This window comes from Heterodontus francisci, chromosome 3 (assembly GCF_036365525.1).
Source record: "Heterodontus francisci isolate sHetFra1 chromosome 3, sHetFra1.hap1, whole genome shotgun sequence".
In the NCBI taxonomy this organism is placed as follows: domain Eukaryota; kingdom Metazoa; phylum Chordata; class Chondrichthyes; order Heterodontiformes; family Heterodontidae; genus Heterodontus; species Heterodontus francisci.
Window position 1 is genome coordinate 153,459,030 of NC_090373.1, and position 26,323 is coordinate 153,485,352.

Below are 26,323 nucleotides of genomic sequence, written 5' to 3' on the forward strand. Positions count from 1 at the left end.
TGAATGTGACCTACAGCCGATGAGGTTTGCTGGACACCCTATGCCTGTGGCCCTCAAAGTCACTCCAGCTCTTAACTTCTACATGTCCACGTCATTCTAGGGGCCCACCAGTGACCTGAGTGGCATTTCACAGTCAACAGTGCACCGCTGTATCAGGAAGGTCACCAATGCCTTGTAGAGGAGGGATGGTGACTATGTGTGCTTCAGGACACACCCTGAGAGTCAGGCCCAAAGGGGCATCGGATTTGGGGCCATCGTGGGATTCCCACAGGTGCAACGGGTCTTCGACTGCATGCATGTGGCCATCTAGACTCCAGCCAGACAACCAGCCACATTCCTGAATAGAAAGAGCTTCTACTCACTCAACATGCAGCTAGTATGTGACCAAAGGAACCACTTCATGAAGGTGTCTGCCCGCTTTCCAGGCAGCTGCTATGACTCATTCATCCTGCGCCGACCCAGGCGCCAATGTTCTTCACTGCATCAGCTCAGGTCCATGGGCGGCTTCTTGGGGACAAGGGCGACCCCATGCAGACATGGTTCTTGATGTTGGTGAGAAACCCCACCAGCGATGCAGAGGAGAGATACAATGCCTGCCAGGGTTTGACACGAGCTACCATCGAGCAGGCCATCGGCATGCTGAAGATGTGCTTCCGCTGCCCTACAGTAGTCACCAGAAAGGGTTGTGCGCATCGTTGCTGTATGCTGTGCTTTGCACAACTTTGCGATACTGAAGCGGGGCGCCTTGCAGAATGATGAGAGACAGGAGCTGGAGACATGCTCGGATGATGAGGACACAGAGGAGGTGCAGCAGCATACAGACATGGGAGGACGAAGATCCTCGAGGCATCACAGACACGGTGAGCAAAGAGCAAGGGATGCTCGGCAATGCCTTATTGCTGAGTGCTTCCACTATCCCTGAGGTGCAGAATATGCTCCCCATGTCACACCTCACCATGCTGCACCCGGTATGCAGTCTCCTGCATCTGTGACATCTGTGTCTCCACCATCACTGGCAGCAGATGATTGAGCCATTGCCCATGTGACTGCATCCGTGCAGTGCCACATCATGCATACAATGTTTTTCCATACATTGGCATTTCTCTCAGGTTAATGATGTAATGGGAGGAGACATAGTCGGCACATGCTGGCATGCATTATTCACATAGTAAAAAAGAGACACCTGTTAGATGAACACATTTAATGAGAAGTGAACAATACATATACCTTACACGTGTGATAACCCATATGTTTCATTGTGTCCTTTTTAGCTGCTTGCGGGTGCTCCTTCGCAGTGCAGCTTCTGCGCTAGCAGCTTGACTGGAGGCAGGCTGCTGATCAGGATGCCCTTTAGCTTTGGATGACTTGGGCAGTCGTCCTCTGGACATACAAGGCCTGGAGGGTCCCGGCTGCTTGAAGGTCTCCTGAACCAGTGCAGGGCGCTCCTCAGATGTCGTGGCTGCTGGAGCTGGACTCAGCGGTGGAGGGGCTAAGGAGCCGGTGTCCACATTGGAATACCCCTGAGGGGAGAACCCAGATATGGACCGCTGATTCACTTCCTCCCTCTCAAGGCTCATGAGAACCTGACTGATCTCCTGAGAAGGACCAGGTGCAGAGACAATCTCTGGACCCCTGGGCCCTCTATTGCCTAGCCACTGCTGTATCCAGCTCATGGCCAAGGCGATGGTTTGCAGGTCAACACACATCAGTAGAATGTGGCTCTCCATGAAGGAGGAAGCCATGCGCTCATTTGCCCAGGACATGGCAGCTGTCATAGCCTGGATGGACTCCCCCATCGTCTATTTAACTCTGCGCATAGCCTGTGGCATCTCCACCAGATGCTGCCTTACCTCTCCCTGCAACTCCAGCATGCCCTGTGCTATCGGCACCAGAGTGTCATCATCAACCTGGGCTCAGCATGGACCTGGCCACCCACAGTCCTCCGACTGTCAGAGGCCTCGGCTGTCTCAGCTTCAGCCAGCTGTTCGGAAGCGTGTGTGGTGCTCTCACTAGCTTGTGACCCAGCCTCTAAAGCTGAATGCATTCCCACCGAGGTGAGTGTCTCTGCGCTAGTGGAAGGTGTGGGAGTGTCATGGGACACTGCATTCCAAGAGCATTAGCCTGGGCTCGGGATTACATTATCACTACGCTACTGCCTCCCCCTCAATCCTCAATGTGGCATCAAGCCTCCCCACCCATGTGCCACTCTGTGTGGGCCCCAAAAAATAGTGCCACTTACCTTTGCTGTGCGAATGAGATCATTCATCCTCTTGAGCCATGAACCCAATCTCAGCAGGTGACCTCCTCTGCAATCTCCATCCAGGCTTTCTTGGTCAGGTGGGAAGGCCCCTTCTTGCCATCGCTGGGGAAAGGGACCTCCCGCCTTGCCCATGCAGCATGGAGGAGAGTGAGCAGGGAAACATCGCTGAACTGTGGGACCACCCTTCCTCTCTCCCATGCCATCTCCTGTACCTTGCTGGTGCCCTGGTTTCACAATGTAGTTCAACAGCTCCTGTGCTGGCTTCTCAGCTCCAGCACCAAGGTTTTCAGGTCACCTCTGTCTGACTGCAGGGCTGGCTGTCGTTTAAATATGGTGCCAGCACCTGATGAGTCATCAGCTGACGCCGTTTGCGGCATCGTTCAGTCCGCCCCCTCCACGTCATTGGGGGTTCAGCTGCCCAGGCATGCTAATGAGCCTTTGCGTTTAGAATCGTGGTGGAGCCGCAACGTGCAGCCCGTGTGTGCGGGCCAGCATTCTTTTCGCCTGCGGTGGGCTTATAAAGTCCAGCCCAGAGTATCTGATTGACTGTTTTGGTAAATGGGAAATTTTAAAAATATGTTGTGACCTGTGGCGAAGTGGGAGTGAATTAACAGTGCACTCCTCCCTTCTTGGTCGTAACAGTATCTACTGGTTCCCCTTTATCTGCTCTACTAGTTACATCCTCAAAAAAACTCTAATAAATTTTTCAAACACAATTTCCCTGTTTTTAAAACCATTTTGACTTTGTTTAATCATTCAATAATGTTCTAAGTTAAGACTTCCTTAATAATTTCCAGCACTTTCCCAATGGCTGATGTCAGGTTATCTGGCCTGTAGTTCTCTGTTTTCTCTCTCTCTCCTTTCTTGAATAGGGGTGTTACATTTGCTCATTTTCAATCTGCTGGGACCATTCTAGAATCTAGAGAATTTTATAGAAAATCACAATCAGCTCATCCACTATCTCTGCAGCTACCTTTTTTAAAACCCTAGCATGTAGCTCATCAGTTCTTGGGGATTTGTTGGATTTTAGTCTCCTAAGTTTCTCCAATACATTTTCTCTTCTGAGATCAATTACCTTAATTACCTCAGTCTTATTAGCCCCTAGGTTATCCTTTATTTCTGGTATGTAACTTGGGTCTTCTACTGTGAAGACAGACACAAAATATGTGTTCAATGTCTCTGCCATTTCCTCATTTCCCAGGATAATTTCTTGGGTTTCTGTCCAATGTTTACTTTAGCTACTCACCTCCTTTTTGCATATTTGTAAAAGCTCTTAGAATCGCTGGGTTAAAATCCTGGAACTCCCTTCCTAAAGGCACAGTTGGTGTACCTACACCCCAAGGACTACAGACGTTCAAGAAGGCAGCTCACCACCACTTTCTCAAGGGCAATTAGGGATACATAATAAATGCTGGCCTAATGACTGACACCCACATCCCATGAACAAATAAAAAAAAATGTTTTTATATTCCTGACTCTCATTCTACTTTTTCCCTTTTTATCAACTTTTTGGTAGCCTTTTGCTGGTTTCTAAAACATTCCCAATTCTCAGGCTTACTACTATTCTTTGCAACAGTATAAGCCTCTTCTTTCAATCTAATAAGTCTGACCTGCTATCATTTGGTTGGATCTTTTAAGCCATGGATGGATCTTTCTTGCCGAGTGTTTGTTTTGTAATGGAATGTACTTTTGTTGAACGTTTTGAATTACTGCGAGAAGTGTTGATACCTGCACCAATTCTGGTTCTTCATTGCCAGAGCATAGCACTTCCAAGCTCACTCAAATCTTTTCCACTTCTCTGCAACATTCGTGTCAGGGATTTCAAGAGCCTGAGGTAGTGGTGGTGTACCTCCCAACATCATTGCGCACATGCTTCAGTTTTTGCTACCAAAACAGTTAAAAGTTGCTTTAACCAATCACTACCATTGCCGCCACCACGTCGATACCTCTTTAAATAGTAGGCATAACTGTAATTTGTTACAAGGAGTATCAAAATTTTATTTATATGTATAAAATAACAGGCAAACCGAACAGGAGTTTCCAGGAGCTACAGGTTTTTGCTGGTTACTGAATCACACCAGAGGAGAAAAAGAGAACAAAAGAAAAATCACTTGACTCATTACCCAATGAACCACATGGTGAATTGTATGATTCAGATACCATGCACAACCAATGTCCATCTCGCATCATAGTAAAGTACCCACTCGCCCATCCCCAAGTACCATACAAGTCTCTGTCCAGTCTCTGAACTGTGTTGGAAATCTATGGGCTTCTAGACTTTAAACCAGTCAAAGAACCACAAACAGCGGTGAGGTGTTCCCTGACTTTTCTTCGCCACAGTAATACTGTCTGACTTGCTAACATTTGGTTGGATGTTTGTCATGAGCTGGTTGCCAAATCAAAACTTTATCCAAATGAGAATTAAGTTTCAAAGTTAAGCAGAACTAACAATGACAAATAGAACTGTACTCGTCATTCTGTCATAATTTAGCCACCGTGAGTAACAGTTTTATAAATTGTAAATCCTCTTTTCTCTCCCTGAGGAGTTGAAAACTGTAGAAAACAAACTTGCAGGTGTACAAGAGCAGTGTAGGACATATATTTTAATAAATTATGATAGAAATGTTCATATGACTTTAAAACATAGTTATAAAACTCCCACTGTTTAACCAGCAGCGTGTAAAAGAAGATAGTTCAGGTTCTTTCTGTGAAGGCTGATAAGGTATTACATGCGATGCCACTGCTCTTCAGTTTAAATTTGCTGTATACTTAATGTTCTCACCTGATGGGAATACTGAGTAGCTACTGGCACCTTTTCACTTTAGAAAACTGATGGCTATTGTTACAACCGAGGTGGGAGGAGTGCACTGTTTTTTCTAGTTCCACTTCTCCACAGGTCACAACATATATTTAAATGTTTACACTTTTACTGATATGGTCAATCAGAGACTCTATTTTTATCCCAGAATAAAATACACCAACCAGGTTTCTTTAATAAACAATTAAATATCACTTTATTCTAAAGCAAGACATAACCAGTAATGAAGAAAAGCATTAACACAGAGTAAAATATGAAAGTTCCCCTTTACCTTAGCCCCTCACACACACACAGACACACACACATACACCAGTTAACTGAAAAAAACAGAGATTTTCTTTTTAGAGCTCTGTTACAAAAAAAGACAAAAAAATGAGTACTTTGGCTAAGTACTTGTTAATTCTTGAAGAAAAAAAGAGAAGATATCGAAAGGTGCCAGTTGTCCCTTTTTTTGGTTTGGCGTTCCAAATACGCATTGAAGGCTGTCACTGGGATCTTTCCGGAACATTTCTTTTAGGCAATGTTTAAGATCAGTTTGGGAGGTTTTCTGGGCAAAATGCAGCATCAGAGGTTTCTGGCAGGCTTTTCAGGGGAATGCAGCATCAATTTCTCTATTTCTTACACCCGCTTCAAAGAGCTTTTCAAAGAGATGGAAAAGGCTGAGCTGGGGTGACTGCTCTCTTGGCTGTTTTTTAAAACTCCATTCAGAACACTGTCCAAACCCCAACCGACTGTCCAAAGTGAAACCAAAAACAATCTCAAGAGACAAGCCTCCTGACCGCTATAAATCTTGACTTGCCACTTCTCTGTAAACAGGTATGGAATACAAGAGCAGGGAGGTTATGCTGGAACCAAATAAATCATTGGTTATGCCACAACCTGACAAATGTGTGCAGGTCTGGTCACCTCATTACAGAAAGGATGTAATTGCACTAGAGAGGGTACAGAGGAGATTTACGAGGATGTTGCCAGGACTGGAAAAATGCAGCTATGATGAAAGATTGGATATGCTGGGATTGTTCTCCTTGGAACAGAGAAGGCTGAGGGGAGATTTGATTGAAAAGTACAAGATTTTGAGGGGCCTGGATAGAGTGGATGTGAAGGGCCTATTTACCTTAGCAGAGAGGTCAGTGACTAGGAGGCATAGATTTAAAGCGATTGGCAGAAGGATTAGAGGGGAAATGAGGAAAAACCTTTTCACCCAGAGGGTGGTGGGGGTCTGAAACTCACTAACTGAAAGGGTAGTAGAGGCAGAAACCCTCAACTCATTTAAAAGGTGTCTGAATATGCACCTCAAGTGCTGTAACCTGCAGGGCTACGGACCAAATGCTGGAAGGTGGGATTAGGCTGTGTGGCCCATTTCTCGGCTGGCACAGGCACGATGAGCTGAGTGGCCTCTTTCTGTGCTCTAAATTTTCTATGCTTTTTTATGATTTCTCTATTACTGTGAAGCACAGCGATTCTGTTTTCAGGGCAGGCGAATGAGCAGATCAGTCAAATCACTGAGCAATGATCTAGTCTCTCACATGTCTTGCTACAAAGTGTTGAGGTGGACCTCCTTCTTCTGCTGCTTCCAGAGTTCTCCCCTGGTCTTCCTCATCTGATGAGAATGTTTGCCATTGCTCAACCTTCTCCAAGTGCAGGCCTCTCCGTGTGGCAAGCTTGTGCAGAATGCAGTGCACCACTATAATGTGGGAAACCCTTCATGAGGCTTGTTGTAGGGACCATTCAGGCTTGTTGAGACATAGTGGATCCAAGCTTTGATTATACTGGTGTTGTTCAGCATAGTAAGGTTACGGAGGGGTGGTCATGAGCCAAGTTTGTTGGGGTATCCCATGTCTCCAGCTGTGATCCTGCCATGTTCCTGGGAGAGTTGAATATTGCAGGATTGGTAAATTATGTAGGATAAATGTGTTATCACTGTTTCCTGAGTGCCGTGCTGAAACTTGGATGATCCTGTTGCTGTGATTAGGAACTAGCTGTACATTGATGGAGTGGTAGTCTTTTCTATTGTTAAGTAGAATTGGCTGGTGGTCTGGTGGCCTGACAGCAACTTGTGTGAAGTTTATGATGCCCTAAATGCAGGGAAGGTGGTCAATCCTCAAGCTTTCCCCTCTTGACAGTGCAGGTCAGTGGGGGAGGTGATGTACTGCTTGGCTGTGGTAAGCAGGACATCAATTACCTGCTTAATGCAGCTGAGAGGAACCAGGGGTAAAGAAATGAAGGTCTGTTGTGACTTTAGCAGGTGCTGGAAAAGCAGGTCATGTTGCCAGAGGCTGCTGAGCCCCACAGCAGCCTGCCTGGACAAGCACAGCCTCCTGAGGCACTGATCTTCAAATGTGCGTATTGGTCCTATAAAAAGTGAATCTGGGGAATTAATAATGGAAAATAAGGAGATGGCAGATGAATAGGTATTTTGCATTGGGCTTCACTATAGAGGATACTAGTAACATTCCAGAAATAGCTCTAAATCAGGAAATGGAAGGGAGGGAAGAACTCAAGAAAGTGACAAACACCAGGGAAGTGGTACTGAACAAATTATTGTAGCTGCGGGCTGACATGTCCCCAGGTCCTGATGGACTTAATCCTAGGATCTTAAAAGAAGTGAGATAGTTGATGCACTGGTTTTAATTTTCCAAAATTCCCTAGTTTCAGGGAAGGTTCCATTAGGTTGGAACATAGCCAATGTAACTCCTTTATTCAAAAAGGGAGGGAGACAGAAAACAGGAAACTGCTTAACTGCTTATCATCTGTCATAGGGAAAATGTTAGAAGCTATTATTAAAGACGTTATAGCAGGGCATTTAGAAAAATTCAAGGTAATCAGGCAGAGTCAACATGATTTTGTGAAGGGGAAATTGCGTTTAACCAATTTATTTGGAGTTCTTTGAAGAAGTAACATATGCTGGGGGTAAAGGGGAACCGGTGGATGTACTGTACTTAGATTTCCATAAGGCATTTGATAAGGTGTTACATCAAGGGTTTTGCGGAAAATAAAAGCTCATGGTGTAGGGGGTAACATATTGGCATGGATAGAAGATTGGCTAGCTAACAGGAAACAGAGTAGGTATTAATGGGCCATTTTCTGGTTGGCAAGATGTAACGAGTGGTGTGCCACAGGGATCTGTGCTGGGGCCTCCACTTTTTACAATTTATATAATCGACTTGGATGAAGGGACTAAAGACATTGTTGCTAAATTTGCTGATGACACAAAGATAGGTAGGAAAGTAAGTTGTGAAGAGGACATAGGAGGCTGCAAAGGGATATAGATAGGTCAAGTGAGTGGGCAAAAGTCTGGCAAATGGAGTATAATGTGGGAAAGTGGGAAATTGTTCATTTTGGCACGAAGAATAAAAAAGAAGCATATTATCTAAATGGTGAGAGATTGCAGAGCTCTGAGATGCAAAGGGATCTGTGTGTCTGAGTACATGAGTTGCAAAAGATTAGTATGCAGGTACAGCAAGTAATTAGGAAAGCTAATAGAATGTTATCATTTATTGCAAGGGGAATTGAATGCAAAAGTAGGTAGGTTATGCTTCAACTATACAGGACATTGGTGAGACCACATCTGGAGTACTGTGTACAGTATTGGTCTTTTTTAAGGAAGGATGTAAATGTGTTGGAAGCAGTTCGGAGAAGGTTTACTAGACTAATACCTGGAATGGGCGGGTTGTCTTATGAGGAAAGGTTGGACAGGCTAGGCTTGTATCTGCTGGAGTTTAGAAGAGTAAGAGGTGACTTGATTGAAACATATAAGATCCTTAGGGGTCTTGACAGGGTGGATGTGGAAAGGATGTTTCCTCTTGTGGGAGAATTAATAACTAGGGTCACTGTTTAAAATAAGGGGTCACCCATTTAAGGCAGGGATGAGGAGAAATTTTTTCTGTCAGATGGTCTTGAGTCTTTGGAATTTTCTTCCTCCAAAGGCAGTGTAAGCAGAGTCTTTGAATATTTTTAAGGTAGTGGTAGATAGATTCTTGATAAGCAAGAGGGTGAAAGTGAAAGGTTATTGGAGGTAGGTGGGAATGTGGAGTTGAGGTTACAACCATGATCTTACCGAATGTCGGAGCAGGCTCAAGGAGGCCTACTCCTGCTGCTAATTTGTACAAATGTTTATATGTATGTATGTCCGAAAAGTTAACTCCTGATCTGTATACCCTGCATGTAAGGTCTGTGAGTAGTGCCTCTCACATGCTCTCCTTTCATATGTGCAGATGGTGCTGGTTTCCGAGACTGTTGCTGCAGCTCCTCTTCCTCCATCTGTCCCCTCCACCCTCACCTCCAACAATAATTGTGAGGAACTCATGACTTCTTTGTCACTAAGATCGAGACCATCCAGTTCGCTACCTCTGCCGAATTTCTCCCTTCCACTAGACCACCGGGCCAAACTTCCTGTAATGCTGCCCCCGCCCTAGCCCTGATCTCGCATCTTTCTCCAGTCTCGCATCTTTCTCTAGTTTCACTCCTATCTATCATCATGCCCATTCTGAGCTCATCTAGTGCATGAGACCCACCTTCTGCTCCCTTGACCCGATTCTCACGAAACTGCTAAAAACTCAACTTCCCCTCCTATCCCACATATTAGCCAGTATTGTTAACGGTTCTCTCTCTTCCCGTGTTTAATATCTCTCCTTTAAATCTGCAGTCATCACACCACTCCTCAAAAAACCAACCCTTGTTACCCACCATCCTGGTAAACTACTCCATGCAACCTCCCTTTCCTCTCCAAAGTTCTTGAACGTGTTGTCATCTTCCAAATCTGTGTCATATTTCCCAGAACTCCATGTATAAATCCTTCCAATCAGGTAACGTTCATCCCACACAAGTACCAGGCAATGACCATCTCCAACAAGAGAAAATCTAACCAACTCCACTTGACGTTCAATGGCATTGCCATCACTGAATTCCCCACCATCAACATCCTGAGAGTCACCATAGACCAGAAACTTAACTGAACCAGCCATATAAATACTGTGGGGTGAATTTTACAGACCACCACCCCCCCGACGTCGGGAGTTGTAGCGGGGGGTGGTGGGGGGGATGCTGGAAAATGCCTCCGGCAGAGGAATGCCACAGCCTTGATGCCGGGAAGGCCCGGCCCGATATTGCCAGCAATGGCGAGGCCTCGTGGCAGCCCCCCGGCGCTCGACAACGGGAGCCAAATTTAAATATATAAATTAATGCAAATAAACCAATTAAGTCTGCTCCCACTCCCACTGTCCATCCTGGTGTGATATTCGTGCTGGTGGCCGACACTCCCATGCCTTTTGATCCCCATCCGTGGAACTGAGGTGGAACACTGGTGGTGAGGGGGAAGTAGGTACTTTTTCAGTGCAGGAGTAGGGGGAGCGGTGTCAGAGTCATCTCATTGGTGTAGGGGATGGTGGGAAGGGTTAGACTGTAAAGTTTATAAACTTTGGGGGGGGAAGGTCATGTGAACTAGGTTAGTGTTTTGTGGGGGGGAGAGGGCAGGTAATTAATTCTAATGGTTATTGGGGGGGATGGGAGAGGGGCAAGATGAATTTATGTAATTTTTTCAAATCAATTTTATGTTAATGCTTCTTTAAATATTTAAATTGAAATGTAGAGCTGGAAGCCCTTTAAAAATGATGTCAGCGCCTGCACAAAGGCTGCCAACCCCCTCCATGTCATTGGGGTGAGCGGTCCGCGCCGGATATTTAAATGAGCTGTCGCACTTAATATTGTGACGTGCGTCCCGCACAGGCGGACCACCATTGTTTACGTTCGCCACCGATTACGGTGGCAGAAGTAGAAATTTCAGCCCAGTGACTACAAGAGCAGGGTAGGAGGCTGGGAATTCTGTGTTGAGTAACTCACCTCCTGACTTCCCAGACCCTGTCCACCATCTACAAGGCACAAGAGTGTGATGGAATACTCTCCACATGACGGGACAAATGCAGCTCCAACAACACTCGAGAAGCTTGACACCATCCAGGACAAAGCAGCCCGCTTGATCGGTACCCCATCTACAATCTTAAACATTCACTCCCTCCACCACCGATGCACAGTGGCAGAAGTGTGCATCATTCATAGGATGCACTGAAGGGCAGCAGACACATGGGAACACCACTGCCTGCAAGATCCACTCCAAATCACACACCAGCCTGACTTGGAAATATATCACCATTCCTTCACTGTCACTTGGTCAAAATCCTGGAACTCCCTCCCTAATAGCACTGTGGGTGTACCTGCACCAGATGGACTGTAGTGGTTGTAGAGGGTGGCTCACCACCACCTTCTCAAGCGAAATTAGAAATGGGCAATAAATGCTGGTCTTGCCGGCGGTGCTCACAATCCATGATCGAATAAAAAAATGTTTCTGCCCCTGACACTGTGCCAAAACAGCTCTTATCAAAGTTACCAATGATATCCTACGTGACAGTGACAAAGGTAAACTTTCCCTCCTCATCCTTCTCGACCTGTCTGCAGCCTTTGACTTAGTTGACCACACCATCTTCCTTGACCAGCTGGGTCTGACTGCTCTCACCTGTTTCCATTCTTGTCTATCTAATCATAGTCAGAGTATCACTTACAATAGCCTCTATTCCTGCTCCCACCCCATTACCTTTGGTGTCCGCCAAGGATCTATCGTTAGCTCCCTTCTACTTCTCATCTACGTGCTGCCCCTCAGCGACACATCCAAAAGCAAAGCATTAGTTTTTACATGTATGCTGATGACATCCAGTTCTACCTCACGACCACCTCTCTTGACTCCTTCGCTGTTGCTAAATTATCAAACTGCTCATCTGACATCCAGTACAGGATGAGCAGAAATTTCCTCCAATTAAATATTGGGAAGACTGAAGCCATTGGTTTCAGTCCCCGCTCCAAACTCCATTTTCCAGCTAACAACTCCATCACTCTCCATGGCAACAGTCTGAGATTAAGCCAAAATAAAAACAGAAAGTGCCAGAAATATTCAGCAGGTTTGGCAGCATCTGTGGAGAGAGAAACAGAGTTAAAGTTCCAGGTCTGTAACCTTTCATTAGAACTATTCTGATAAAAGTCATCTACCTGAAATGTTAACTCTGTTTCTCACTCCACAGATGCTGCCAGACCTGTTATGTATTTCCAGCACTTTCTGTTTTTAATTTCAGATTTCCAGCATCTGCAGTATTTTGCTTTCATCTGAGATTAAGTCAGTCTGTTTGCAACCTTGGTGTCATATTTGACCTCAAGATGAGCTTCCAACTACATATTCATGCCATCACTAAGATGGCCTTTATCTGCCTGCCCAACCTCGCCCCTGTCTCAGCTCATCTGCTGCTGAAACTCTCATTCATATCTTCATTACCTCTAGACTTGACTATCCCACTGCACTCCTGGCTGATCTCCTGCATTTAATCTTCCGTAAACGTGACGTCATCCAAAACCCTGTTGCCCGTGTCTTAACTTGCACCAAGTCCTGTTCACTTATCACCCCTTTGCTCACTGACCTACATTGGCTCCCAGTCAAGCAACATCTTGATTTTAAAATTCTTATCCTTGTTTTCAAATCCCACTATGGCCTCACCCCTCCTTATCTCTGTAATCTCATCCAGCCCCACAACCCTCCGAGATATCTGCGCTCATCTAATTTTGGCCTCTTGAGCATCCTCAATTTCAATCGCCCCACCATTGGTGGCCACGCTTTCAGTTGCCAAGGCCCAAGCCCTGGAAAACCCTCCCTACACCTCCCCTCCTCTCAACCTCACTTTCCTCAATTAAGAAATTCCTTAAAACCTACCTCTTTGACCAAGCTTTTGATAATTTTTGGTCAACTATTGGACATTTTGGTTATGTGGCTTGGTGTCGTATTTTATCTTAAAATGTGCCTGTGAAGTGCCTTGGGACATTTTATTACGTTAAAGGCGCTATACAAATAGAATTTTTTTGCTATCTGTGAAGAAACAAGCAATATTATCAGGCATAAAAAATCACCACAGGGTGGTCTGGATGCTGGAAACATCCTGGAAAGCCAGACAGCACAAAGATTCTATGGCTCTGAGACATCAATCCCACCATGTTTTACAGGCAAGCTGTGCACTGGGCAGGACATCTGCAATTTTGATTTAAAATGGCGTCACGATCCTAAGCACATCACCGGGACACCATTTATGAGATCGTGCTGACGGGCAGCGTTAAATCCGTTCTATATACTTTAAAGCAGTCCTGGCGCTTGCATCAGAAACATTGAGCTGTGCATTTTGAAACATCTGGCAGTTAACATTTTGTTTAAAGTTTAAGTATAAATTCTGAATGAAAATGACCTGTGCAAATGCACTCCATAGAATTTATATAGGAGAGTCCATCTGGCTACATATCCTAAAGCATTCTATTTCTGATTTACTGAAATCAGTGAGCTTCCTCCTTGAGCTCACGATGCAGTGCTTGTTTTCCCGAAAGCTAGAGGCAGGTGGTTATCCGTGGCCAATTAAAAATTGACGCTCAACCAGACTTTAACAGGAGCAATTACTGTTGTGGCGTATGCATGAAACTGAAGATGACAGGGTTGTCTGTGCACATCTGAACTTCCAAGGTCATAGAGAATCTCAATGTGTCAGTAATATAAAGGAAGCAGAGCAGTCAAACAAGTGTTAGAACCCAAGGGACATTGAATTTAATAGAGAAATACCGAGAGAGCACATTATTAATTTTGACTGCATGGGATCGACTTGTGAGTAAGAAATAAAACTATTTTACTGCAGAATCAGCAGCATTGATGCGACAAAGTTCGTGTAACAGAATTTACTGTGTCCGCATGTGTCAAAAGCTTTGGGTATAATCTAATTATTGGTCCTGTTAAAGTCTGGTTCAGAGTCAATTTTTAATTCAATGTTTCTGGGTGTTAGGAAAACAAGTACCGTGATGTTAACTCAAGGAGGAAGAACAGTGATTCCTGTAAGTTGGATATAGAAGACTTTAGGATTTCTTGTCTGATGGCATTTCCTATGTACTATGGAGTGCATTTGCAGAATTCTTTCATTGAGAATTAATATTTAAATTTTTAAAAAAATGAAAAGCAAAGTGGATAAATACTTGAAGGGGAAACATGCAGGGCTTTGGGGAAAGAGCAGGAGACTGGAACTAATTGGATAGCTCTTTCACAGAGCTGGCACAGGCACGATGGGCCAAATGGCTGACGTCTGTGCTGTATTGTTCTATGATTCCATGCTTAACTACCAACTCTTTCAAAATGCACAGCTCATTCTTTCAGATCCAAGTACAGCAACTGCTTTAAAGTAATAATGCATTCTAACTTTTCTTCTGAAGGTGAAGTCGGGCCAGCTGTATAGCCCAGTTGACACAAATCTTAGTAAAAAGATGCAGGGATTGAATTTCCACAGAAATTCTCCCGAATAGCTTTAGTAACTTTGGCGGTAGCTCCGTAGAAACCTTGAAGAACTGTATCTTTCATACTCTAGAAAAACATAGACTTTAGGGAGGCTTGCTTTTTGAGTGTGTTAAATGATGAAGGGGAAACTGTGTATTTGTGGACAGATTATTTGAATTAGATTAGTTAAGGAGAGCAAAAAGACATCTGTATAAGGAACGTAAGCAGAAAACTAGGTTAGATATCAGGTAGGGTTTTTTTGTTCCTGGGGTATCATTGACCTTTGGGATAAGTTGTCAGCTCATGCAATGGAAGAAAATTCACTGCAAACATTCAAAAAGTAGCCGAACAGGTTTCTGGAGAAGGTTTATATTGTTGTGTACAAGAGGCAGGTTGGGATGTTGCGTAATTTATCTCAGGAAGAATGATAATGAGGAAACAAGTGTAATTCCTGAACCTTTGTGTGTTGGATCTACATTACAATACAAATTTCCATGATCATTATTACAGTTAAACATTTTTTTTCCCAAAATAAACTTTATTCATAAAAATATGTAAAAATTACATTGCCAAACAGTTTCAAACAGCACCAAAAAATACAAACATTGCAAGGGAGATCAGTTTCCTTCAATACTACCATGACTTTCTTCACAAACCTTCCATTTCAGAATTGCCTGCCAATTACAGTTTTACATTTACAGCAAATGAAAATATTAACGATACAGTTCGAGGGGTTTCCCATGGATCCAGCCCCTCAGTTCAGCTTGGTGGGGGGACCTTACACTGTGGTCTTTCCCCATTGAGCCTTTGCTGCGGCTGCCCCAAGCTTTAGTGCGTCCCTCAGCACGTCGTCCTGGACCTTGGAATGTGCCAGTCTGCAACATTCGGTGGTGGACCACTCTTTGCGCTGGAAGACCAGCAAGTTTCGGGCAGACCAAAGGGCGTCTTTCACCGAATTGATAGTCCTCCAGCAGCAGTTGATGTTTGTCTCGGTGTGTGTCCCTGGGAACAGCCCGTAGAGCACAGACTCCTGTGTTACAGAGCTGCTTGGGATGAACCTCAACAAAAACCACTGCATCTCTTTCCACACCTGCTTTGCAAAGACACATTCCAGGAGGAGGTGGGCGACCGTCTCTTCCCCACCACAGCCACCGTGGGGGCATTGTGCAGAGGGGGCGAGATTTCGGGTGTGCATGAAGGATCTGACAGGGAGGGCCCTTCTCACCACCAGCCAAGCTACGTCTTGGTGCTTGTTCGAAAGTTCTGGTGATGAGGCATTCTGCCAAATGACTTTGATGGTCTGCTCGGGGAACCATCCGACAGGATCCATTATTATTACAGTTAAACAGACATTATGCCCCTCATTAACGTATGCAAGGGGATTAAGGTCTGTTCAAGGTAGTCACTTAGGGTGTCTGAATATCTCCCAAGGCCGTTGTGACCTCGGACATATTTCAGGTGCCCTTGGAACATAACCCCATGAAATTGGTAGTTTTTGACTGTTTTCCACCTGGAAGTGGGCCTCATGAGGACCAATTTCTCTCCCAAGCAATTAGCATTATTATACTTGCATATCTATATATGCATCACAAAAGGTTCAGCGAAGAGTGGCAGATGAGTTCTGCCTCAGGGACTATACTGTGAAGAAAGACCAAAGCAAATAAATGTATTTTACTGGAAAAATTGAAGCCCTAAGGGAGAAAGGCTTTCAAAACTAATAAGATACTGTTGAGTTAAGTCAAATTTTTTAACTTAAGCAATGAGCATTGGACTAGAGGTCACAAGTAAAAAATCCACAAGCCTCAAGCAAGGATAGTTAAAATAAAAAAAATTACCTTCTTCCCCAAAGAAACTGGAACAAATGGATTTTAGGTCAACATTTAAAATTGAGCTGCATTGATGACTGTTGAGAATGGGAATTGGATGTTCACACCACTCGTGAATATTTTTTCAGGAAAGTTAGGGGAAGGAATGAAATTCTCCTTAAAATATAAAAATCAACTTGTTATGTGAGGGAACTCTGGATTGGCATTAAATGTGTTTATTTTAGAATTGTTTTTTAATTTACGAAATTCTGTAACTAAGACCTGGCAACAAATGTGCTCCACACTTCAAGGAGGAAACTTTCCTCTGTTCAGGGACACAGGACATCTGTCTGTTTGTAGATTTACAACATTGTGGGAATTTAAGGTTCAGAAATGTGTCAGTCAAGAAGTGTAATTTCACGAGTAATAACAAGAAAGCTCAGCCAGTCACAAGTTAGAAGCACAAATGATTTTTTACTGTTTCTCAAGCAGATGTATACACAACTGCGGGCCCAATCTGCCCCATGCAACTGGAAATCCAACACAGCCCACCTTTGGGATGAGTTGCCAAAGCCCCCTGAGATGGCATTATGCCCCTCTTTGTGCCTCTATGTAAGGGGTCAAACGATTGTTTAAAAAAACTCTTGCTTTCTCCCGGGATTCAAGTTACTTTCCTGACCTGTATTCACTTAGTGCAGCAGGTACCTAGTGGGTTCTGCTAGACTCCCACTTGAATCACAGTGGGAGTCGACAAGAACCCACAGGAAATTGGGGGCCAGTAGGAGCATCTTGCTTGAATTTTCACACTACTGCTATAGGGGATTTGGGGTAGGATTGTCTCTCCAGGGGTGGGAAACAGAAGTTGGGACTGTTTCCGGGGTCCCGTACCTGCTCCTGGGGAGAACCATAGAACCATAGAAAAAGTACAGCACAGAAGCAGGCCATTCAGCCCATCGTGACTGTGTCAGCCAAAAAAAAACTAGCTGCCCAATCTAATCCCAGTGGCCCACTATCACCGGTCCTGATTTTCACAGAAGCACCCTCTTAATTGGCCTGGAGATGGGCTGGCCGACCAATTAAGGATGCTGGGCGGGCTTTCGAAGCTGGACGCCCAATCAGAGGCCTTCCAGCCTGAAAGGAGCAGCAGGCTGTAATAGAGGATAAGTCAGAGAGAGAGAGAGCACTTTCAAATGGAAGTGCCCTCCAACTTTTTTTAAACTTAAATTAATAAAGGATCTTGCAGCCAGGCCACCACTGTGGAGGGGCACAACACTCTATAGGGTGGCCTGCGGCTGCGCCTGCACCCAGGAAGGCAGGGAGGACCTGACGGCCTGCCTGGAGTGTTGCCCACCCCTTCCTGCCCAGCCCCCCAGTCTGCCACCAGCAGGCTACCTCCAGGCACCTAAACTGGCTCCCACGCCTGTGGGAACCTGGAGGAACATCCTCGTCAGCCTCCTTTAAATTGGCCTCAGTAGGGTCTTAAGGAGCCATGTTGGCCATGCTAGCTCCATCCTGCCTCCTCAAAAATAGCTTGGAGTCAGGATGGAGCTGGGGAACTGGCACGCCAAGTGGCAGGGCTATTTCTAGCTCCCACTCGCCTCCATTCTCAGCTCTGGTCGGGGCTCAAAATCCTGCCCATCAGGTTAATTCTCCAAAATGCAGTCACAGCTCTCTGAAAGTCGCTTGTAGAGGAGTCATAAAGAGTCATTTACAGTGCTGAAGGAGGCCATTCAGCCCATCAAGTCCCTGCCAGCTCTTTGCAGAGCAATCCAATGAGTATAGGCAAGTGCAAGGAAAGGATTCTGAGACCTGATAAATGCCCACCGCTCTGCTACTCAGAGAGATCACTGGGAATCACAGGAAATCAGGAATGACAGGTAGCACCGGAGCGGCTGCTTGATATTCCTGTCAGCATGGGTTCTGTGTCATCATGTGGTCTTGGAGAAGTGACAATAGGTGCCGCTTCAAAAACACATTGAGCCCAAAATGGCTCGAGCAAAGGAGCCGTTAGTTACTAATGCAGGTGCATTAGGGTTAGACCTCAAGCTTTCTGTATTTTGTTTCTATATTTCCTCCATTACACTAGTGACCACATTTCAAAAATGCACTTCATTGGCTGCCAGGGGCTTTGCAGCATCTTAGAAAGATAGAAACATAGAAAATAGGAGCAGGAGTAGGTCATTCGGCCCTTTGGACCTGCTCCGCCATTCAAAAAATACCATGGCTGATCGTCTAATTCAGTACCCTGTTCCCGTTTTCCCCCCATATCCCTTGATCCTTTTGACATTAAGAAATATATCTATCTCCTTCTTGAACATATGTAATGACTTTGCCTCCACGGCTTTCTGCGGTAGAGAATCCCATAGGTTCACCACCCTCTGAGTGAAGAAATTTCTCCTCATCTCGGTTCTAAATGGCATACCCCATATCCTGAGACAGTGAACCCTCGTTCTGGATTTCTGAATCCTGTCATTCCAGGAATCAGCCTAGTAAATCTTCTTTGCACTCCGTCCATGGAAAGAACATCCTTCCTCAGATAAGGAGACCAAAACTGCGCACAATACTCCAGATATCGTCTCACCAAGGCCCTGTATAACTGCAGTAAGACATCTTTGCTCCTGTATTCAAATCCTCTTGCAATGAAGGCCAACATACCATTCACCTTCCTAACTGCTTGCTGCACCTTTCTGCAATTGGTGTACAAGGACACCCAGGTCTCGTTGCACCTCCCCCTTTCCCAATCTATCAGCATTCAGATAATAATCTGCCTTACTGTTTTTACAACTAAAAACATTATACTGCATCTGCCATGCATTTGCCTACTCACCCAACTTGTCCAAATCACACTGGAGCCTCTTTGCATCCTACTCACAGCTCACATTCCCCCCAGCTTTGTGTCGTCTGCAAACTTGAAAATGTTACATTTAGTTCCCTCACCCAAGTCATTAATATATATTGTGAATAGCTGGGGCCCAAGCACTGTGGTACCCCACTAGTCACTGCCCACCACCTGGAAAAAGACCCGTTTATTCCTACTCTCTGTTTCCTGTCTGTCAACCAATTCTCAATCCTGAGGCGCTCAGTCCTCAGTCTTGAAGCTGTGAATGGTGCTATATCCATTTCCTTACTTCCTTCCATCCTTCATTCCTTCCCTCCTTCCTTCGTTGCTTCTGATGAATACTGAATACAAAGACTGATTGTTAGGCCCAGCCATCTAATATTGGCCTCAAATATATATATTTTTTGGCACCAGCACTTATCGGGGCAGAATTCTATGCTCTCCCCATGACAAGTTTGGAGACGGGGAGGATATTAAATTGGGTGGGATGGTGGTGAGTGGGGACCCCGCCACCTTCCCGACTCCATCCCACTTAAGTCCATGGAGGGAAGGCCCGTGAACAGCCTTCTAGCTCTGTCACTAATTGCTTAAGTGGATAATTAATGCCCAATTAAGGGCCTCTTCCCACCGCCACTGGTATCAACCCAGCAGCGGGTAGGCCTTTTGCCACATGGGGAGCACGACAAGCAAACCGTGTGGGTGGCTTGCCAGCTCCCAGGAGGGTCCCTCATTCAGAGGCACTCAGTACCTGATCGAGGCATCTGGCATCAGGAAGGGAGGGCCCACTGAGAGCTACACTCCTCCTCTTGCTGCCAAGCCCCCTACAACCCTCCATCCCTGCAACCCCCACTACGTGAAAGGCCTCTTGCCATCACTCACCTTTTCCTGCGTCGTTCGCGATCCTGGGTCTCCAGTTGGTGTATTTCCCACTGCAGCAAACACCTCCCTGTTGGCGTTGCTGAGCAAAAGATCTGACAGCCTCTGATTGGTGGCAACTCTTGGTGGGAAGGACTACTGCCTCCATGTTCCTGATCCTGGGGAAGGCCCACCGGTGGCCTGTTAATTGTCTGATTGGCTCGTCCTAAGCGGGCCCTTCCAGGAGGAGGCAATGCAGGTCTCTCACCAGCTCTCCAGCTAGTGGCTGAGACTCCCATCATCTTCATAAAAATCCCTCCATCGAACACAAGAGCACAAGAAATAGGAGCAGGAGTAGACCATATGGTCCATTGAACCTGCTCCACCATTCAATACAATCATGGCTGACCTTAGGCTTCAATTCCACTTTCCAGCCCGCTTGCCATATCCCTTGATTTCCTGAGAGACCAAAAATCTATCTATCTCAGCCTTAAATGTATTCAACGATGGAGGATCCACAACCCTCTGGGGTAAAGAATTTCAAAATTTCATAACCCTTTGAGTGAATTAATTTCTCCTCATCTCAGTCTGAAATGATTGTGTTTTAGATTCCCGACCAATGAAAATAATCTCAACATCTACCCTGTCAAGCCCCTTCAGAATCTTGTATGTTGAAATGAGATCACCTCTCATTCTTCTAAGCTCCAGAGAATATAGGCCTCTCATCCTCAGCCTCTCATCACAGGACAACCCCCTCATCTCAGGGACCAATTTAATGAACCACCTCCAATGCAAGTATATCTTTCTTAAATATGGAGACCAAAACTGCGCACATTAATCCAGTTGTAGTCTGGCCAAAACCCTGTCCAATTGTAGTAAGATCTCTTTATTTCTGTACTCCAATTCCCTTGTAATAAAGGCCAACATGCCATTTGCCTTCCTAATTGCATGCTGTACCTGTATGTTAACTTTCTGTGTCCCTTGCAAGCACACCCATGTCTGTCTGAACATCAACACTTAAAAGTTTCACACCTTTCAAAACACAGTCTGCTTTTCTATTTTTACAACCAAAGTGAATAACTGCACACTTCCCCACATTATACTCCATCTCCATCTTGTTCCCCACTCACTTAACCTGTCTATATCTCTTTGCAGCTGTGCAATCTGTCACAGGAAAAGAAACCCAATTTTATTTTTTCATAAAAGAGATGTATTGCAGAACCGAGGATATCTGCCTAATACAGAGGTTTCTTCAAGGTGTAAACAATGACTACACCCAACCCCCCACTCCCAACTGTTATCACTGCATTTACCTGCTGTACCATTTCTTCTCAAATAGGCTGGATAGCTCCATTCTGAGGAAGATGATCCCATCCACACGCACACCCCCTCCCCCACTCAATGACTTCATTCCTCCTTTGTGGCAGTTCCCTGAGCATAACGTCCAAGCTTCAGTTCAGTCCTCCTGGGAGCCTTTTCAGTCTCCTGTGACATCCTCAAAGATCTAGCAGGAATACATTGAGCAAACAAGGAGGTTTACCACTCCACAAAGTGCAGGTGCCCCTTAAAGATGCTGCAGCTGCTCTTTTATGCTACTGCACCGATGTGTTATCGCAATCCGCCCACACCCCCAACACCCATGACCGATACATCAATGGGCGTGCCACATCATTATTTTAATGACCTCAGTAAATACTGGGATATTCCCTCCCATTTCCTGTGAGACAAGACGTGCTTGTGCACTTCCAGTTGTGCAGCTGTTGTACTCCCAGCAGAAAATAAACGCCAATACTATATGTGTTGGCTTTATGGCAGTGGCACAGGTAAATTATGGGTGTAATTTATCAACTTTCCACTTCTGGTGTTAAATATCGCAGATTAAGAAAGTATGTCGGAAATCCGACACTCTGACCGTTTCTTTGACCATTACTGTGGAAAACCATGCACAGGATATGCCCAGGTTTCTGATGTGTTCTTGGCAGACAAGGCTTCCTGCCATAATGTGAAGCCAGGAAATTGCCCTTGCCATTTCTGGAGAAACATTCGGCTTACATCTCTCCCTCTTCCCTTACTTTACAATGTTGTTGGTCTGGTGAAGTATTTTGGTAAGGATTCATTACAAAATTAACACACTTTAATGATTAAACCTCAGGCACTTTGAACATAACTGTCAATCATTTTAATTGTTCACATCTCTTGCTGTGCGCTGCCATTAATAATATAACTCAAATGGACACTGAATCAAACAGAAGATATTATTTATTTTCAAATTCCCTTCTGCTTTCAGGATGCTTGATAGTGTCTTAGAGTCATTTACAGCACCGAAGAGCCATTCGGCCCATCGCGTCCATGCCTATGTCGTCATAATCACTGAGGTGACCCAATATCTTAACAACGGATGCATCTTAATACAAATCAGTCAGATTTTAGATGTTCTAACTTTCGCTTTCCCCAGTTTGTTTCTTTCTTTGGTTCGTCTGTATTCATGTTTGCCCTTTCCAAAGGCATAAGGTAATTTTACATGGCATAACAGCGCAGACCTGATCAGAGACACCAGCAGTGGCAGCAGAGGATAAAAGGGAGTGAGCAGGGACTAATCAGAGACACCACCAGCAGCAGCGAGAATAAAAGAGAGAGAGAGAGCGGGGAAGTAGCACGGACCTGATCGGAGACATCAGCTGTGGTGAAGGCAATAAGAGAGAGAGACGGAACAGATCAGAGATATTAGGACGGGGATAGGCACTAACATGCTGTACCATGGACATTTGACTAAATTATTGACTCAGCCACAGACATGGAGGCAATTAATCTGTATATAAAGTGTATAGCAAACCTAAAGCCATCAAAACGCAGTCCCATTTAAAATGCATTTCTCCCTATTTCGAGAGAAACCTAGCATTGTTTTTTCTTGTAATCAATGTCTGCCCGTACACTTGATGTAGTGATGTGGAGAATTCGGATAGATGTCCATCTGTCAAGAGTGATGGTGATCTCCCTCTCTCCCAATCTCTGTATTCATCCCCGCCCCGCTCTCTCCCCTCTCTGTGTGTCCAATTCCTTTCCCCCTCTCTGTGTGTCTACCCCTCTCTCCCCCCTCTGTCTCCATCCTTCTCTCCCTTCTGTGTGTCCATCCCCCCTCCCCTCTCTCTGTGTCCAACCACCCCCCCCTCGCCCCCTTCTCCCTCACGATGTCCATTGCCCTCTGTGTCCATCCCCCGCTCATCCCCCCGGTGTCCCTCCCCCTCTCCCCTCCTCTATGTCCATCCTCCTCTTTCTAACCCCTGCTCACTAGGCTGGTGCTTGTTTAAAGGACTGCCTGACACACAGCATGTTCCCTTTGCTCTGCCCCGTGCCTCTGGTTGTATGTAGGCCCGCTTTCTGCTCTCCCCTCGGCCTCTCTCTCCCTCTGCCCCGTAGCAGCCCTCCCCATTCACTCGCTGAGCCTCGCGAAAACAGCAGGGATGGCCAGTTCCAGTGCGCCTGTGCTGCGAACTGCCAATCAGCACTCATTCCGCCCAAGCAGCCTGTTGCAGTCACAGGCAGTGACCAATCACAGACAGATGTCCGCCATCTGTCAGACGCAGGTCCCAGCTCCATTTGACATATACTTTAATAGGGGAGCTGTCAATCAAAGCTGAGCCACAGGCAGCCCGCTGTCAATCAGAGAATTGATGGGACGGATGGAAACCACGAACCTCAAAATTTTTTACCACGGATACTGGTGTCCGTGTACGGTCATGTTGCCGACCTCTGCATTAGCAGCAATGGCAGCATAAAGAGAGAGAGAGAGAGAGAGAGAGCAGGGGAAGAGCACAGACCTGAGCAGTGTATTTCCAAAAAAGCAATGAGTGTTGTCAGAGGACGGCAGGTAGGTGATTGGTTGGTGATTGGTTGGTTAGTATTATCTTTCATTTTAACACTAAGGCAGTGGTATAAACTATGACCGGGAACCTATAAAGTACTATATTAAGTTTATAGCTCAACTAGTTCAACTAATTAATAAAATTTCAATAACAGTAAGTAAATTAATAAGAGTATTAGCACGGAGCAAGCCTGAAGGCATTAACTAAAATTAATAGCCTAAACATTGTATGAACAAGATTCTAAAAGAGAAAATAGAGACTTTTTCTTAGATCATGGATGGGCAGCTGAGATCTGTTGCTTGCAATTCCTGTGCCATGTTGGAACTTCAGGATAGTGCTAGGGTGGAGGTGTAGAGTGACTGGATGCCCATGGTGAAAAGGAGATGGTTCAGGCCAGTTTCAACTTACTAGACAATTTCCAGTTTTTTGACCCTAACCATCTCCATGGATGTTAATCCCACTACACCTCCATCCCCCACCAGGATGTTCTGATGTCTCTCTGCTTCTTCCTAGAACAGAGGCCCAAACCATTCCCCTTGCACAACTACCGTCCTCTGCCTGGCTGAACTTGTTCTCACATTGAACAACTTCTCCTTCAACTCCACTTACTTTATCCAAATGAAAGGTGTTGCTATGGATACCCACATGTGTCCTAGCTATACCTGTCTTTTTGTGGGATATGTGGACCATTCCTTGTTCCAGTCCTACTCAGGCCCCCTCCCTCACCGCTTCTTCTGGTACATTGATGACTGAATAAGTGTCACTTCCTGCTCTTGCACTGAAAATTTCATTGACTTTGTTTCAAATTTCCACCCTTCTCTTACCTTCACATGGTCCATCTCCAACTCTTCTCTTTCCTTACTGACTTCTCTATCTCCATTACTGGAGATAGACTATCAATTAATATTAACTATAAGCCCACTGGCTCCCACAGCTACCTTGAATACACTTCCTCATACCCCGCTTCCAGTAAGGACTCTATTCCATTCTCCCAGTTTCTCCATCTCCGACACATCTGCTCTTATGATGCAAGCTTCCACAACAACACTTTCGATATGTTTTCCTTTTTCCTCAATCAAAGACTCCCCTCACTGTGGTTGACACGGCCCTCGACATATCCGTTCCATTTCATGCACTTCTGCTCTCACCCCTTCCCCTCCCTCCCAGAACCACAATATGGTTCCCCTTGACCTCATCTTCCACCCCACCAGCCTCCATATTCAATGGATCATCCTCCGCCATTTCTGCAGCATGAAGCCTCATATCTATCTGTTCAGCATTCTGAAAGGAACCTGCCCTATGTGACACCCTGATTCACTCCTCAGCTACTCCCACCAGCCCCTCCCTTTCCTACACTACCTTTACATGCAAGTGCAGGCTGATACAATACCTGCCCTTTGACCTCCTCCCTTCCCACCTGGGTCCCAAACACTCCTTCCAGGTGAAACAGCGATTTACTTGTATTACTTTCAATTCAGGATACTGTATTCGCTACTCACAATGTGTTCTCCCCTACACTGGGGAGACGAAATGCAGACTGGGTGACCGCTTTGCGGAAGACCTCCGTTTAGTCCGCACCTGTGACCCTGAGCTTCCATTCGCCTGTCATTTTAATTCTCCAGCTTGCTCCCACTCTGACCTTTCTTTCCTGGCCTATTAAAGTGTACCACGAATAAAACCAGACAGAAAACTCAGCATCAACCTAGGTATTAGGAACGACAATGGCACACCCTGCCCAGTCGATCCTGCAAAGTGCTCCTTACAATCATGTGGGGACATGTACCAAAATTAGGAGAAATGTCTCTCAGACTAGTCAAACAACGGTCTGACAGAGTCATATTCACCGAATCATACATTATAGCCAATGCCGCAGGCTCCTTCGTCATCATCTCTTGTATGTCCAGTCATCCAGTCAAGACAGAGCCACAGCAGTACTGTGGTATACAGTTGGGAGGGAGCTGCCCTGGGAGTCTTCGACATTGACTTTGGACATCTCATAGCATCAAGTCAAACATGAGCAAGGAAACCTCCTGCTGATTAACACATACTGCTCTCCCCACCCCGTTCAGCTGATGAATCAGTACTCTTCCATGTTGAATGCCACTTGGAAGAAGCATTGAAAGTAACAACGGCACAGAATATACTCTAGGTGGGGGACATCAATACTGACTGAGATGGCCGAGTCCTGAAGGACAAATCTGGCAGACTGGACCTGTAGCAGGTGGTGAGGGAACTAACAAGAGATAAAAACCTACTTGGCCTCATCCTCACCAATCTATCTGTCGCAGATGCATCTGTCCATGACAGTATTGGTAGCAGTGACCACTGCACAGTCCTTGAGGAGACAAAGTCCCATCTTCACATTGAAGATACCATCCATCATGTTGTGTGGCACTACCACCCTGTTAAATGGGATAGATTTAGAACAATTTAGCAACTTAAAAATGGACATCCATGAGGCGCTGTGGGCCATCAACAGCAGCAGAATTGTATTCAAACACAATCTGTAACATCATGGCTTGGCATATCACTTACTCTACCATAACCAG